The following is a 15,094-nucleotide window of genomic DNA, read 5'->3' on the forward strand; positions in this document are numbered from 1 at the left end:
GACATACATACATTCTCTTAAAACCCAATTGAATACATTACTACAAAAGTGTGCTTGGACCTTTTGTTGTGGCATCAAGGAAAAGCTTAGATTAGTTTAATGAGCCTCAATTTCTCTATGGACACAATCTCAGAAATATCTTCCCTAAGTGAAAACAAAATTGAGCCTAAAATACAAATTCACTTTTAATAATCCTGATGTATCTCAGAAAAAAATCATCAACTGATAAATATAATAATATACTAAGCTAATTATCACATAAAATGCCTGCGTTAACCTAATGGAAAATCAAAGTACATTACCTGTGCATACTAACAAGCAGTCAATCCTTCATCACCTCCAGGGCAGGACAGCTCAGGCAATACCCCTGCCAAGACCAGGTATTTCACAATGGCGTGGGAGTCACAGAGGGTAGAGAGTGTTGAAAGTGTTACCATGGAGCAGAGTAGAGTGGTTGTTTCCAGGGACTAAGGGGAGGGGGAAATGAGGTATTGGTCAAAGGGTACAAAGTCGAGTTAAGCAGGACAAAAAAAGTCATACAGTTCTACTAGACAGCTCAGGGTCTAGAGTTAACAGTACTATAATGCACACCCTAAAATGTGCTAAGAAAGTAGAGCTTATATTAAATGTTCTCATCACACAAAAACATAAAGAGAGTGGAAGGAAACTTTAGGAGGTGGTGAATATATTTATGGCAATGACTGTGGTGGTGGTGGTTTCATGGGTATCTATCTCTAAACATATCAAACTGTATACATCTAGTATGCACAGCTTTCTACACGTCAATCATACCTCAGTGATGTAGTTTTTAAAAGTTAAAGCCTGAACCTAATGGGAAAGACACTTGGCAAGTTAAACTAGCAAGTATTTTGTGGGGTTTTTCCTGGCTAGATAGTAGTTAAGTCTCAGGCTGAGTGACCCACAGGTAGGCTTTCCCATCTTAAGACTTCAAAACTGGAACACTTCTATATGGGAGTGCACCAAGTGTGACTGGCTTTCATTATTTTTAAAAGCAGTTTAAGGACTTTGGGGATATACATCTTTGGAGGTTCCTAACTGTTTGTGTGGGGCACACCTGATGTAGTCATAAGGGTTGCTTATGCAGCCTTAGACACAAGTGCCCACAGTCATATCCGGATGGTGGCTTGCACTTGACATGGATACAAAGCAACACCACCACAGTCAAGAACCATCCCTCCCTACCAATGAGGCAATGTAGAAACTGCCCTTCTGCTCTCATTTTTGTCATGTCACTCACCCTGTTTTAAATGATGCGATTAACATAAGTGTTTGATATGAGTGACAACTAGCAATATACTTGAGATCTGCTCAGGACATTTCATACCTTCGCAAAAGAAGGACCTAGTAAAAGGACAGCTCTGTTTTCTGCCACCAAGAGACAATGATGAAATGCCTGCCAATTAATTCTCCTGCGACCATACCTCAGCTCTCAGCGAGGGTGTGAAGACATGATCTCAGTGGCGGTCATGCAGCAAGGCCACAGGACAGAGTTCTCAGAGCACAGAGGAGACAGAGTCAACCTTCCCCACACAGCATAGCAGCCTCGCTGAACAGCCGCGAACTCAGTCCTCTGGCCAGGAATAGAGAAAGGCCAGGACAAAGGATCCTCTCAAAGAGTAAGGGCACAGATGTGAATCCAGGTGATTTAGGCCAGGGACTATCTCTGTAGGAGAGTCAAGGGAAATCAATAAGCTAACTAGAGGCAGTCAGAAGAAGAGAAAACAAAAACTAATCACTTATCCAGGAGCATACTTACAGCATAACTACCAAATGAACACAGAATAAGAGGGGGAAAATATTAGAAGTACAATAAAGAAGTAAAGAAAACTAGATTCCCAGGTGCATTCAGTCATATTTGTAGGAGTGAGATATGTATAAATGTGAAGAAAAGATATTCCCAGGTAAAACCAAAGGGATTTGGTTCCACTTTCCCCTTGCCCTCCCTCTCTCTTGTTATTTATTTCATAAGGACCTGCTTACATAGAAAGGGTTGAGGGTCTCTGGCTGCCTTAAGATACTCTAATAAGTTACACTAAGAAATTAGTAGCTTAGTATCTTATTCCTGAGCATTATTATTGACTGTAAAGGATGTTTTTGTTTTTGAGTTGGAGTCTCACTCCGTCACCCAGGCTGAAGTGCAGTGGCACGCTCACAGCCACCCCACCATTGACCTGCTGGGCTCAGGCAATCCTTCCGTCTCAGCCTCCCTAGTAACTGGAACTACAGGTGTGTGCTACCACTCTTGGCTAATTTTTTGATTTATTGTAGAGACGGGGTCTCGTCAAGTTGCCCAGGCTTGTCTCGAACTCCTGGGTCAGGCAATCCTCTCACCTCAGCCTCCTAAAGTGCCGGGATTACAGGCTTGAGTCACTGCACCCAGCTAAGGATATTTTAACCTAATGAAATCTTCCTAGGAGATAGTTTTCCTGATCCACACTTTCAGGCAGCATTGTAATCATTGCCACAGTTGTGGGTGCATCCACTATGGGTATGACCATAGTGTAGCAAGCACTCTAAATGTCACATCATCCATATTAACTCAATTGCTTTCATCACTGCTACATCCCAATGAAGTATTGTTTCATGGATGTAGAAACCGAGACACAAATTGATCATCAGTGTCCCTCCAACAGGAAAGTGGCAGATCTGGGTTGCCAGCTAAGGTCTTTGAGGCCCTAGGGCCCATGTCCTCTCCATGGTCCACATGCCATGCCTCAGCTCTCACCTAGACACACTCCCCCCTAGCTAGTTTGGCTTGTGAACCCAGGTGAAAATCCTAGAACATGAATATAGCCCAGGAAGAAGCACTATAGTTCAGCAAGACATGTTTTAGCAGAAAGAGTTAATGGACAAGAAACCACACTCTTCTCTGCCCATGGACAGTAGAAGAAATAACTTTGGAGAAAGTAAAATTGTGTGGTTGAGAATATTGACAGGCATTCCAAATGCATGTACATTTATGCTAGTTGCTTTCTTTCGGTTCACATCGGCATGCAAACTGGATCTGCCCATCTCCTCTAAGAAGATCTAATCTAGGCCCTGCAACAGGGTGTGATTGATTTTTGCCAGGGAAGGCATCAGAAAACAGATGACATTTGAACTGTGTCTTCAAAATGAAAAAGCGTCAGGCAGAGAAAAGGTTCCTGGTAGCATCTGTGATGTCAGCACATCAACAGTCACAGGCTACAGGAGGCTTGGAGGGCCAGGGTGAGACTTAAGTCTATACAGGTGAGGCCAACTGGTTTCTACAGAAGCCTCTGGGTGGTACCATGACCTATATGAATTCACCCCAGGCTTACAGTAACCCCTAATGCTGCAAGATTTCCAGAAGGAAGACACACAGCACTGCAATTTTCCAAAAGAAAAATCCTGGAAATGAAGATGCAATATCTGAGAAATCTGAAAAATGACAATGAGAAAAAATACAGCAGATGATTTTTTTAAATAAATATAAAAGGTTTGGAAACAAATCAGTATATAAAGTAAAAACAAAAATAGTTTGGAGAAAGATAGTGAAGTTAAGGGATGAAAGACCTTAACAAGTACTGCACACTGATGTTTTGGCTAAATCTAATAAAATGGTAGCATTATGCTGAAATGGTACATTCCTGTCACTTCCAGTTCAAACCCTACAATTCAATCCACAATGAGATACACACCCCTACATGTAGGACTTCTCATTCATGTTATATAAAGCATCATATTCCAGCATCTGAATGTTTATTTATCCCCTCACTTACTAAAGGACTTTGTTGACTGAAAATGCTGGCAATTATGAATAAGGCTATTATAAACACCCATGTGCATTATTGTGTGAATGTCAGTTTTCAGCTCCTTGAGTAAATACCAAGGCACACAATTGCTGGGTCATACGGTGAGAGCACATTTAGTTTCAAACTACCTTCCAAAGTAGCTGCATTGTTTTGCATTCCCACCAGCAATGATTGAGAGTTCCTGTTGCTCCACCTCCTTGTCAGCATTTGATGCTGTCAGTGTTCTGGATCTTGGCCATTTTAACAGGTGTGCAGTAGTATCTCTTTGTTACTTTAATTTTTATTTTTCTGATGACATATTATGTGGATCATTTCTTCATGTGCTTATTTGCCATCTGTATATCTTCTTTGATGAGGTGTTTGCTCAGACCATTGGTCCATTTTTCAATTGGATTGTTCATCTTCTGATGGGGGAGTTTTAAAAATTGTGTGTATAATTTGGATAACAGTATTTGTTTATTTTTCTTTTTCTTTTTGAGTTGGAGTCTCATTCTGTTGTCCAGGCTGGAGTGCAGTGGCACACACTCAAAACCACCCCAGCATTGACCTGCTGAGCTCTGGCGATCCTTCCACCTCATCCTTCCAAGTAGCTGGAACTACAGGCACATGCTACCGCACCTAATTTTTTATTTATTTTAGAGACAAGGTCTTGCCAAGTTGCCCAGGCTGGTCTCAAACCCACAGGCTCAGGCAATCCACTCACCTCGGCCTTAAAAAGTGCTGGGATTACAGGCTGAGCTACTGAGCCTGGCTGGATAACAGTATTTTACCAGATGTCTTTTGCAAACATTTTCTCCGAGTCTTTGGCTTGTCTTCTCACTTCTTGACAGTGTCTTTCACAAAACAGTAATGTTTCATTTTAACGAAGCCCAGATTATCAATTTTTTTTCTTTCATGGATTACACCTTGTATGTTGTACCTAAAAAGTCATTGCCATACCCAAATCATCTAGGTTTTCTCCTATCTTTTAGAAGTTTTACAGTTTGGCATTTTACATTTTGGTCTATGATCCATTTTGAGTTAACTCTTGTCAATACTTATAATTGTCTAAAAAACTGATCACTTAAAGATCTTGATGAAGCTGTAGAAATTACTTTATTACATCTTAACTTTTGATTAAATGTCTTTTCAATAGTCTATGTGACAACATGAGATCTACATAGACAACAATGCTACATACCAAAGTGTGAGCATTAGCTTCAGGAAAAAGATACATGCTATTGTTTGGCTGACATGCTGAGCCAGTGGTTTTTACATCAAAAACTGGCAGATAAACCATGATTATTCAGACTTGGGTATTTGGTAAACACTGTCTAAAAAAATGAACACAGTGAGCCTGTAACTTCAAGGATAACAACAAGGATAAAAAATATGAACACAGTGAGCCTATAACTTCAAGGATAATAACTGGCAGTGCTTATTGCCAATGCAAAATTCAAATTTCAAGCCAAAGTTAGAGTTTGGATAAATTATATAGACCTCAGTGAGTTTAACAGCTTCCCATTCTTAAAAATTGTTCTGAGGAGTCTGATGTTGATATACGCAAATATGATTTTGATTAAGGAGACACGTCAACATTTGGGTGAGTGGCATAACCCAGTCAACCAGTATTTTCCAAATGAGTATTGCATGTACAAAATGTTATAAACCCATGCACTAGGAAAAGAGCCACTGAAAGGGCAACATAGACAAATTGATTTTAATGGAACAGAATATGAAAAGTTCATTGATACTATTTCAGACACTGCATTACAACGAAGCTTTAGGAAACCACCACTGGCTGAGTTTTGGTATACTATGGAGGGAGAATTTTCATAGTTGTCTAAAAAGACTATTAACATATTTCTCTCTTTTCCAGCTACCTGCCTGTGTGGACCAGAGTTTCTTCCTACACCTACAGCAAAATAACATATTGCAACAGAATGAAGCCAAGGCAGATATGAGGACCTCACTATCTTTTATTAAGACATACATTAAGGAGATTTGCAAGAAATGTAAAATATCACCATTAGCTGGGCTCGGTGGCTCAGCCTGTAATCCCGCGCCTTGGGAGGCTGAGGTGAGTGGATTGCCTGAGCCCACGGGTTCGAGACACGCCTGGGCAGCGAGACCTCATCTCTACAATAAATCAAAAAATCAGCCGGGCGTGGTAGCACGCGCCTGTAATTCCGGCTACTCGGAAGGCTGAGACAGAAGGATCGCCGGAGCCCAGCAGGTGAGGCTGCGGTGGTCGGGAGCGGCCACTGCACTCCAGTCTGGATGACAGAGTGAGACTCCAACTCAAAAAAAAAAAAAAAAAAAAAATCACCATTATTCATATCAAATTTTGTCTTGAAAAACAGTTATTTTGCACAAAAGTGAGTTATTTATGTTAACATATAGTGGGATTTTGTATTCTTTTTATATAAATTAACTATTTTTGTAATATCTCAGTTTTAGTTTTAGTTTAGCTATGTTTTTTGCAGCAAAAAGCTTTGTTTTCATTTGGTCCAGGGCTTGGGAGAGGGCTCCAGTGTGGTTAAAAGCTGCCTAGTGATTGCAGGAGGAGGCTCAAGCAGAAGCCCTGATACTTTGAGAGAGGCGCCCCCGGAGGTCGCTGGGCTCTTAGTGGTGCTTGAAGATGACTCTTTCGAAGAGATACTTGCCCAGCCCAGCCTCGACCTAGCCAGCCTGCAAAGATTGGTCAGGTGGTCGCCCATCTTCTTGATGAGTTTCACTTCCTCATCTAGGAAGTGGTTCTCCAGGAAGCCTCAGAGATGGGGTTCTGTGTGGGCAGAACCCCAGAGCGTGAAGTTCCAGAGGGCTTGGTTCAGGTTCTTCTCCAGGGCCACGGTGGCTTCCATGGCGTCCAGGGTTTCACCCCATTCATCTTGAGATGGCTTCTGGATATTATGGAAGAGGACGCAGCCACCAGGCCGGTTTTGCATCTTCAAGAGAAGCCGGGCGCCCTCATGCTTCTCCTCAGCCAATTCACGGAAGTGGCCCATGCCTTCCAGAGTCATATTGTCACGCTGGAAACAGAAGCCAGAGAGAGGCAGGTGTATGAGGCCCGCAGATGCAAATTGACCATGCGGTTGACGGCTGCCTCCACCATGGTGGAAGAATTCTGGTGAACCTGGGAGCTCATGGTTGGTCAGCAAGAAGGAGCTAACTGCAAAAACGATGTTTGCTGGTCCCAGAAACAGGAGGTGGCCTAGAATATGGTCTTGGAGGTTGCAAGTGGAGTGGAGATCGGAGGGTGGAGGGAAGCTAGAAGAGAGGGAGTACCCAGGTCTGTTCCTTCTAAACACTGTTGAAGCAAGAGAGAGATCCGTGGGACCGCTGAAGGAGCTGCCAGTTTTAGTTTTCAATACAGTAAATATTGGTAGAAGTAACCCACATAAACAAAAGTCTTATAGTTGTGCTGTCTGCATGGTACTGACTAGTCACCTGTGGCTCCTGAATTCTTGAAATATGGCTAGTCTAAAATTATATGCTGTATAAGTATAAAATACACATCTAATTTCAAAGACTTTATATTAACAAGAATGTAAATTCTCTCAATTTTTTATATTAATTCCATGTTGAAAAAATATTTTAGATTTATTGGGTTAAATAAAATATATTAGCTTTACCTTTTTACTCTTAATGTGGCTATTAGAAAATTTTAAATTACACATGTACCTCATATTTCTTATTAGCATTATATTTCTATTGGACAGGTCTATATGGTCCACATTAATGTTTGTGTATAAAGAGTCACAAGACTGAATGTTTAAGAACTTTTGCTCAATAGAGAAAAGGGCCAGTTGAAGGGGGAAAAAAGCTACAAATACTGATATTTAAGGGACCTAAAAGGATACAGAATGACCCTACTGGGCAAACCACCACCAATCAATAAGGCCAGAATATCTATTCGTTCAAATGTAAGCAGATGGTAAGGTTCACCAGACACTTGTGGAAACCCTCTAACAGGAAAGTCAGAGACTAACAAAAACAAAAATAAAAAATAGGAATAATAATAAATACCCCTGTGACAAGACAGATAGTGCAAATAGAAGAAAACTTCCGAACGACTTTAATATCCTCAAAGAGAGATGAGCAAATACTGTATCCATCAACACAGTTATGCTTAAAAAGAATAAAGTGCCGGGCATGGTGGCTCATGCCTATAATCCCAGCACTTTGGGAGGCCGAGGTGAGAGGACTGCCTGAACCCACGGGTTCAAGACCAGCCTGGGCAACCTGGCAAAACCTCATCTCTACAATAAATCAAGAAAAATTAGCCACACTTGTTGGCACATGCCTGTAGTTCCAGCTACTTGGAAGGCTAGGATGGAAGAATCACCTGAGTCCAGCAGGTCAAGGCTGCTGTGGCTGTGAGCATGCCACTGCACTCCAGCCTGGGCAACAGAGTGAGACTCCGACTCAAACAACAATAACAAAAAAGTAACATTTATAAAGTAATAAAGAGCTCTGAGAAATTAAAATTATCAGGGTAGAAATTAAAGCCAATAGAAAGTTAAGAAAACCTCACAGACAGTAGAACAAAAAGACAAAGAAAAGGAGAAAGGGTGGGAAAAGGCTGAGAAAATTAGAAGAGTATTTCAGTAGGTCCAAAAACAAAATCACAAGAACAACTGAAAATCATGTGTGTTCAGGATGGGGGACACAAAGAAACAATATCTCCCCAAACTGAAAGATAAGTCTACAGATCGAAAGGCTCTAATCAATGCCAGAGGGCAAAGCACAATACATAATTTATTTGTTTATTTATTTTGAGTTGGAGTCTCACTCTGTCACCCAGACTGGAGTGCAGTGGCCGCTCCCAGCCACCGCAGACTCAACCTGCCGGGGTCTGGCGATCCTTCCGCCTCAGCCTTCCAAGTAGCTGGAACTACAGGCGTGTGCTACCATGCCCAGCTAATTTTTTGATTTATTGTAGAGATGCGGTCTCGCCAAGTTGCTCGGTGGGTCTCGAACCCTCAGGCTCAGGCAATCCACTCACCTCAGCCTCCCAAAGCGCGGGTTTACAGGCTGAGCCACCGAGCCCGGCAACAATACATAATTTAAGAGCCCACACACATCATGAAATTTCAAAGAATTGCCAGGGGAGAGTAGAAAGGTGTGAGGTACACAGAGGTTTAAGGTGGCCTCCTCAGCAGTATCACTGGAAACTGAAAACAACAATACACTGCCGTCAAAGGCCTAAAGGAGAACTTCAATCTGGAATTTCAAACCTTGATTACCGAGTGAGTAAAGAACAGACATTTTCAGACACAAGTGTCAAAAAGGTATATATACCTCCTAAAAATCTTTTCCCAGAAATTGACCAGACATATTTAAAAGATATTTAAATTAATATCACTAAACAAACAAAATGAAACTACCATTAGAACCAAAGAAAACAAAAGCAAAATCATACAAATATACGGTAGAACTCAGCTTCGAATATTATCTGACCATCATACTAGTATAAAAGCAATACTGACCTCGCCAAAATGTGTAATTAATGAAGCAGGGAGCATGGGCAGGGAGGCTGGGGGCTGTGGACTGGGAGGGAGAAATGAAAGAGTGCTAAATGGTCATCTATCATAGACCAACTGAAAATGCATCAAATGTTAAAATATAGAAATCTTCACTAAAGCGTATTGCTGAGAAATGAGAAGAAACCCTTCAGGAAGTTGAAAATGGGTACAGGAAGGCATGGGGCACAGAACTGCCGGTATTTGTTGGAAATCTTGTAATATATACATGGTTCTAAACACCTTACTTCATTGAACTTAAAATGCACTTCAAAATGTTTAAATTATCAAATAACAAAAAGGGGAATATCCATTTAACTTGATAAATGACACACATTTACCAAAAGCATTATACAGAGACAACTGCAAAGAAATTTGGGGGTTAGAAATATTTGTTGACACAGCAAATCAATCTATGAAGAGCTAAGAAGATCAAATAAATGTGTTTGTAGAGTGTGTGAATAAATTTTCTGTCAATTTTTTTGTTTTGTTGTTGTCTTTTGTGTGTGGGGGGTGTTTTTTGAGACGGGGTCTCACTGTGTTACCTAGAGTACTATGGCACAATAATAGCTCACCGAAGCCTCAGTATCCTGGGCCAGGAAGATCCTTCCACCTCAGCCTCCCAAGTAACTGCAACTATAGGTGCACACCACCAAGCTCGGCTAAGTTTTTACTTTTTTTGTGGAGATGAGGGCTTGCTATGTTTCCACCCCATGCTAGTCTCAAATTCCTGGGCTCAAGCAATCCTCCCTCCTCAGCCTCTCAGAGTGCTGGGATTACAGGTGTGAGTCACCACACCCAGCCTAATTTTTTTGTTTTAAATGAAACAGAACTGAAAAGAAAAGACAGTCACACCCCCAAGCTGCTGGCAATTCTACTAGAGCTCACAAAATAGGGACCCATGGACTGATCTAGCTGGTAGATCTACAAAGTTTAGGCTAGTTTGTTGCTGTTCTTGTTGCTTAAAATAACCAAGGCAGACTGATTTTTCCTTGTAAAAGCAAAAGTCTGGCCACAGACAGTTTGGCATTCTGTCTAGACAACAACCGGCCACTGAGCAGGACAGCACAGAGTCTCCACAACATGAGTATCACACATCTCACTACCAAACAATGTATATTTGTCTGCACATATCCCTATAAATAAGACAGATCAAGAAGATATCATATTTCTTAAATAATCAGACATGTCACATACCTTTCAAAATTCTCACTTTCCAAAATGCAACAGATGTTTGTTTCACAGTTACTTGTGTAATCCCTAACATGATCTGCTCCAGCAGGCTCCTAACCTCCAAAGAGCCATTTTAATCGTTCTTGTTATAGTCTACAAGTTTGCTTTTGCGTATTTTTTCCTGTGTCCTGTAGAGCTTTTACACACATTGTGTAATGTATACAAACAGAAATTAAAATAAGTAGATCAGTAGATTTTAAAATAGTTGCAGACTCTGTCCTATTTAATCTATAAGTGCATTCAGCAATAACATTAAGAATATGGGGCTGCTTCCTATTTTCTTCATTTCATTTTATATACATGATGCCTGTTATAGCCCTATTCACGCTAAAGATCTGCACGGAAGAAACCTTATCAAGGAGATGAGGAGGAAAGGGAGAGGCAAAACTTTAAAACAAAGACTTTGTATATTAGTCTTATTTACAGGCCACAAGACAATCCCAGAATGACCTTTGCTTTCCAGAGTAACATTTTAACTAAAGTGACAGGACATGGATTGCTACATTAGAATTGAAAGCCAGATAAAAGGTAAGAGTCCTAATGCACTGCTCCACATAGCATTATCCATGACAAGGATTTCCTGCTTTCTGAGACAGGGTTCAGAATGTCAGCATTAACTATGGAGCAGATGTGATTAGGATGTTTCTAAGTGGGTGCCAGATCAGGGCTAAGGACTTCCTCTTCAGCAGCACCCTCAGAAGGACACCAACCACTTCTCACCAGGCCCCAGGTACACACCTCTCATCTCTGATATATCTGAACTCCTGCCGAGCTAACCACTCCCCTGGCAGAACTGGAATCAGAACAAGAATTTTGTTTTGTGTTTACAAAACATCAAAGTGTGGACAAGAAAACTCACTGAAGGCCATCCTGCCCTGGTCACAGAAGTCCTCTGCCATAAAAGTGCTAGTCGGTGGAAAGTGACTTTGAAAAGCAGAAAACATAGCTTGGGAGCAACCATTTTTAGTATCCACTGTTACCTGTCTTTGAGGTCTTCAAAAATCTTAGACTTTTTTCAAGCATATATCAATCGAATTTCATGTGATAAAAATATCACTATGCAAATAATAAATACTTAAAATTGTGGGCAGCTGTAACACAGATTGGACCAACTGGCCCCATTCAGTTCTTAGAAAGCTCAGAGGTAGGGAGGTATTTCTCCTTCTGTCTCAAGAGAGAAGAACAACCTGTTGCAAAGTAGACTAATGTATCAAAATGGATCTATAATAAACAAGGCAACAAGAAGCCAGAATTAGGCTGACAAACTACTCAAAAAATCATTTGTTAATACGTGCCTCATGGTGGCTCATGCCTGTAGTCCCAGCACTTTGGGAGACCAAAGTGGGAGGACTGCTTGACACTAAGAATTCAAGACCAGCCTAGGCAATATAGTGAGACCTTGTCTCTAATAAACAGAAAAAAATATTTGCCACATTAAACTAAAAACCCCAGGTTTGGTTATCCTTTAGGGATATGGAACTTTAATCCTTCTTAGATGCCATTTTCCAACTAGAAAAAAAAAAATCTAGCAAAATATTTGGGGATTATTTTAAAAATTGATGTTAGAATACATTATGCTTTAACTTGATACTCTTGAAGACTTAATTTTAAAGATTAAAACGTTCTAAACAGATCCAAAGTCTGCTGGGAAATGCTTCTCCCATCTTCTGGGCAAGAGAATTCCTTTAAAAAATTCTAATTTAACTTTAGAAACAGAAGTCTGAGTAGAGTTATAACTTCTAACTAGCATATCTTAAAAGAAGCATAACTCCAGAGCAACATGGTAGGATATTACTTGAACAAACATAATTACATTACAACTGGAATTATGACAGAGAAACAAAGTCAGGTAACTGAGGACACAGACAGTCCTATCCTTTCGTCTTAAGTCAGGTTTCAAACTTCTCTCTCACCCCCAGTGTAGCACATAATAACCATCCTTCTATTATCCTGAGAACCTCAAGACTGAAATCCTTTCAGCTTCCCTAAAGACACCACCATACAAGCATCCAAGTGTTGTATGCATACGTAGGAAGGCAGAGGCAGTAGAGTAAGAACAGGTGCTGCCAAAGTCAGGCCATCACTGCTACCTGAGTATTTCCTGGGTAATTGGGAGCCTTATGCACTGAAGGTGACCAGCACCCCCACAACCAACTGAGCCAACCCACAGCTGCATTTGTGCTGATAGAGAGCCAATGCTTTCAGACCACATCACACCCTGATTCTGCTCCCCCCACCCCCAGGCATAACCCTGGGAAAATGAGACCCAGCCAATTCAGAATACCATTTGGCTGGAGATTCCGGGAGCAGAGGCATATTCTCACATCTTGATTCCCAGTGCTTGCCCCACAGGGACGCACACCACCCACACACTTGAAAGGAAGAAGAATAGGGAAGGGCAAGGATTTCTTTCCTGGGAAAAAAGCCAGAGTGAAAGTTCTGGAGGACTGAAACACACAGCAGCGGGTGCAGAGCTGTGGAAACTTCCTCCCCAAGCAAATGGGCTTTACTGTTCACTTCCCTTGCCCTGTACAATGTTTAGTATTGTGTTAACACAGATATATTTAAATCCACAAGCATATGCTGTTTAAAATGCCTAAGAAACCATTCCCCCCACCCACCCATTCTGTATTCTTGTCTGCTGTATTTCCAATTGGAAAGTGACATCCACCACCACATCCACTGTATCACGTATGAAGTAGCTCACTGCTGGGTTGCAAACCCATTTGCAAAAGCTTCCCTTGCCTGCTCTGCCAGAAGTCTAAACTGAGAGCCCCACAGAACTCCTGAAGTGAAGTACAACATAGTACCTACACGTGCATTGTTCTAGATGGAGGGCTCCTACATGTCCATATCGTCAAAGGGTCAAAGTGTTTAATAAATGCCATGGCCATAACAGGATGAAAATGTACATTAGCAAGTTGGTTCTTCCCATTGTCCAGATGCATGATCCTAAGAACTCCTAAGGAACAGAACATCAAGCAACCTATTTAGAGTGAATCTCTCAGAAAGTCCTTCAATTCCTATCTCATACAGGAATGTGAGGCTATACCTTGAACTCCAGTTCTCTGGGTAATCAGAACAACTGATTACCTTCACAGTGAAACGACCCCACGTCATTCATTCCCTTGTTTCCCAAATCCTTTGCTCCTACTGTACAATCTATTGTATTTTTTATTATTATCTGCTCTTTCTTGATCTCCATATATTTGTTCATACCGTTCCTAAAATGACAAGTAGAAACACAAACACTACTTGTTCCAGGCCTTGCAAGACCCCATTGAACCCACAGTGTAGGCAACTTTAGAAGAAGCCTTGCTGTTCTTACATATTCAGTCAATTACGACACTGCATCCTTCATTCATCTTCTCTAACAGCGCTTCCCTTATTAGCCTATGTTTACTGCTGTAACAGGGTAACACCACATCTGAGAGGGCTTATGTGTCATGTTCGGCTGTTCCAAAGAAGCCACCAGAGGTCCAGCAGGGAAAGACATTGGTTTATTAAAACTTACAGGAGGCACTGAGGGCTGTGGGTCAGTAAGGAATCTACACCTTGGGGCAGTATAGCAAGCAGTTTTAAAATCAAAGCAATCAGGCTAATCATCCACATTTCTATGCAGTGTGTACAGTTACGTTGACTGAGAGTGATGACTACATCGTTTTCTGCTTTGCTTGGTCACCTGCATCCCATGACTTATTACTGATATGCACGTGCTTCAGAGACCAGTCTTGGCCAAAGGCTGCTCCCTGGGTGGGGGCAGAAAGGAGCCAGGTATACAGGGAAATAGTCTATGACAATACCTCACAGCGGCTCCTCCCTAGAGGTCTGTATTTCTATAACTCCTTGAAGCAAAGTTCCATGGTGATCTCTCATAAAGGATTACATGATAAAACAAAAAGCTTCCCCATTCTTTTGTTACATAAATTTGATAATAGGGTAGTCTGCCCTTGTAATTTTCTTTTGGTTAGAATCTTAAACTCAGAGTCACTGAACATGTTTATGAAGTATCACATGTTTATGAAGTATCTTTCCAATTTGTTGAGATCATTATGACTTTAAATTATTAAGCATGGGTCAGGTGCAGTGACTCTGGCCTGTAATCCCAGCACTTGGGGAGGCTGAGGCAAGTGGATTGCCTGAGCCTGAGGGTTCAAGACCAGCCTGGGCAACATGGTGACACCCCATTTCTTCAATAAATTAAAAAAAAATTAGTCGGGCATGGTAGCAGGCACCTGTAGTTCCAGCTACCTGGAAGGCTGAGGCAGAAGGATCGCTGGGGCCTGACAGGTTGACGCTGGGGTGGCCATGAGTGTGCCACTGTACTCTAGCCTGGGTGACAGAGTGAGACTCCAATTCAAAAAAAAATTATTTTTAAATTATTAAACATACTCTACTGGATGAAACCCAGAAGTCTAGTGACTCTGCCAAGGACTCTCTTTCACAGCCACCTGATGGCAGTTCTGGTATGCTGTATCTCAAGTCCTCAAGTCATGCTAGTCAGTCATCACTGTGAAGCAAGAATCGACGTGGAGGGCAGGTGGGTAAAAGCAATGTCTTTCT

The sequence above is a fragment of the Carlito syrichta genome, unplaced genomic scaffold (genome assembly GCF_000164805.1).
Source record: "Carlito syrichta isolate Samal-C Ts95f unplaced genomic scaffold, Tarsius_syrichta-2.0.1 Scaffold315304, whole genome shotgun sequence".
Lineage (NCBI taxonomy): Eukaryota > Metazoa > Chordata > Mammalia > Primates > Tarsiidae > Carlito > Carlito syrichta.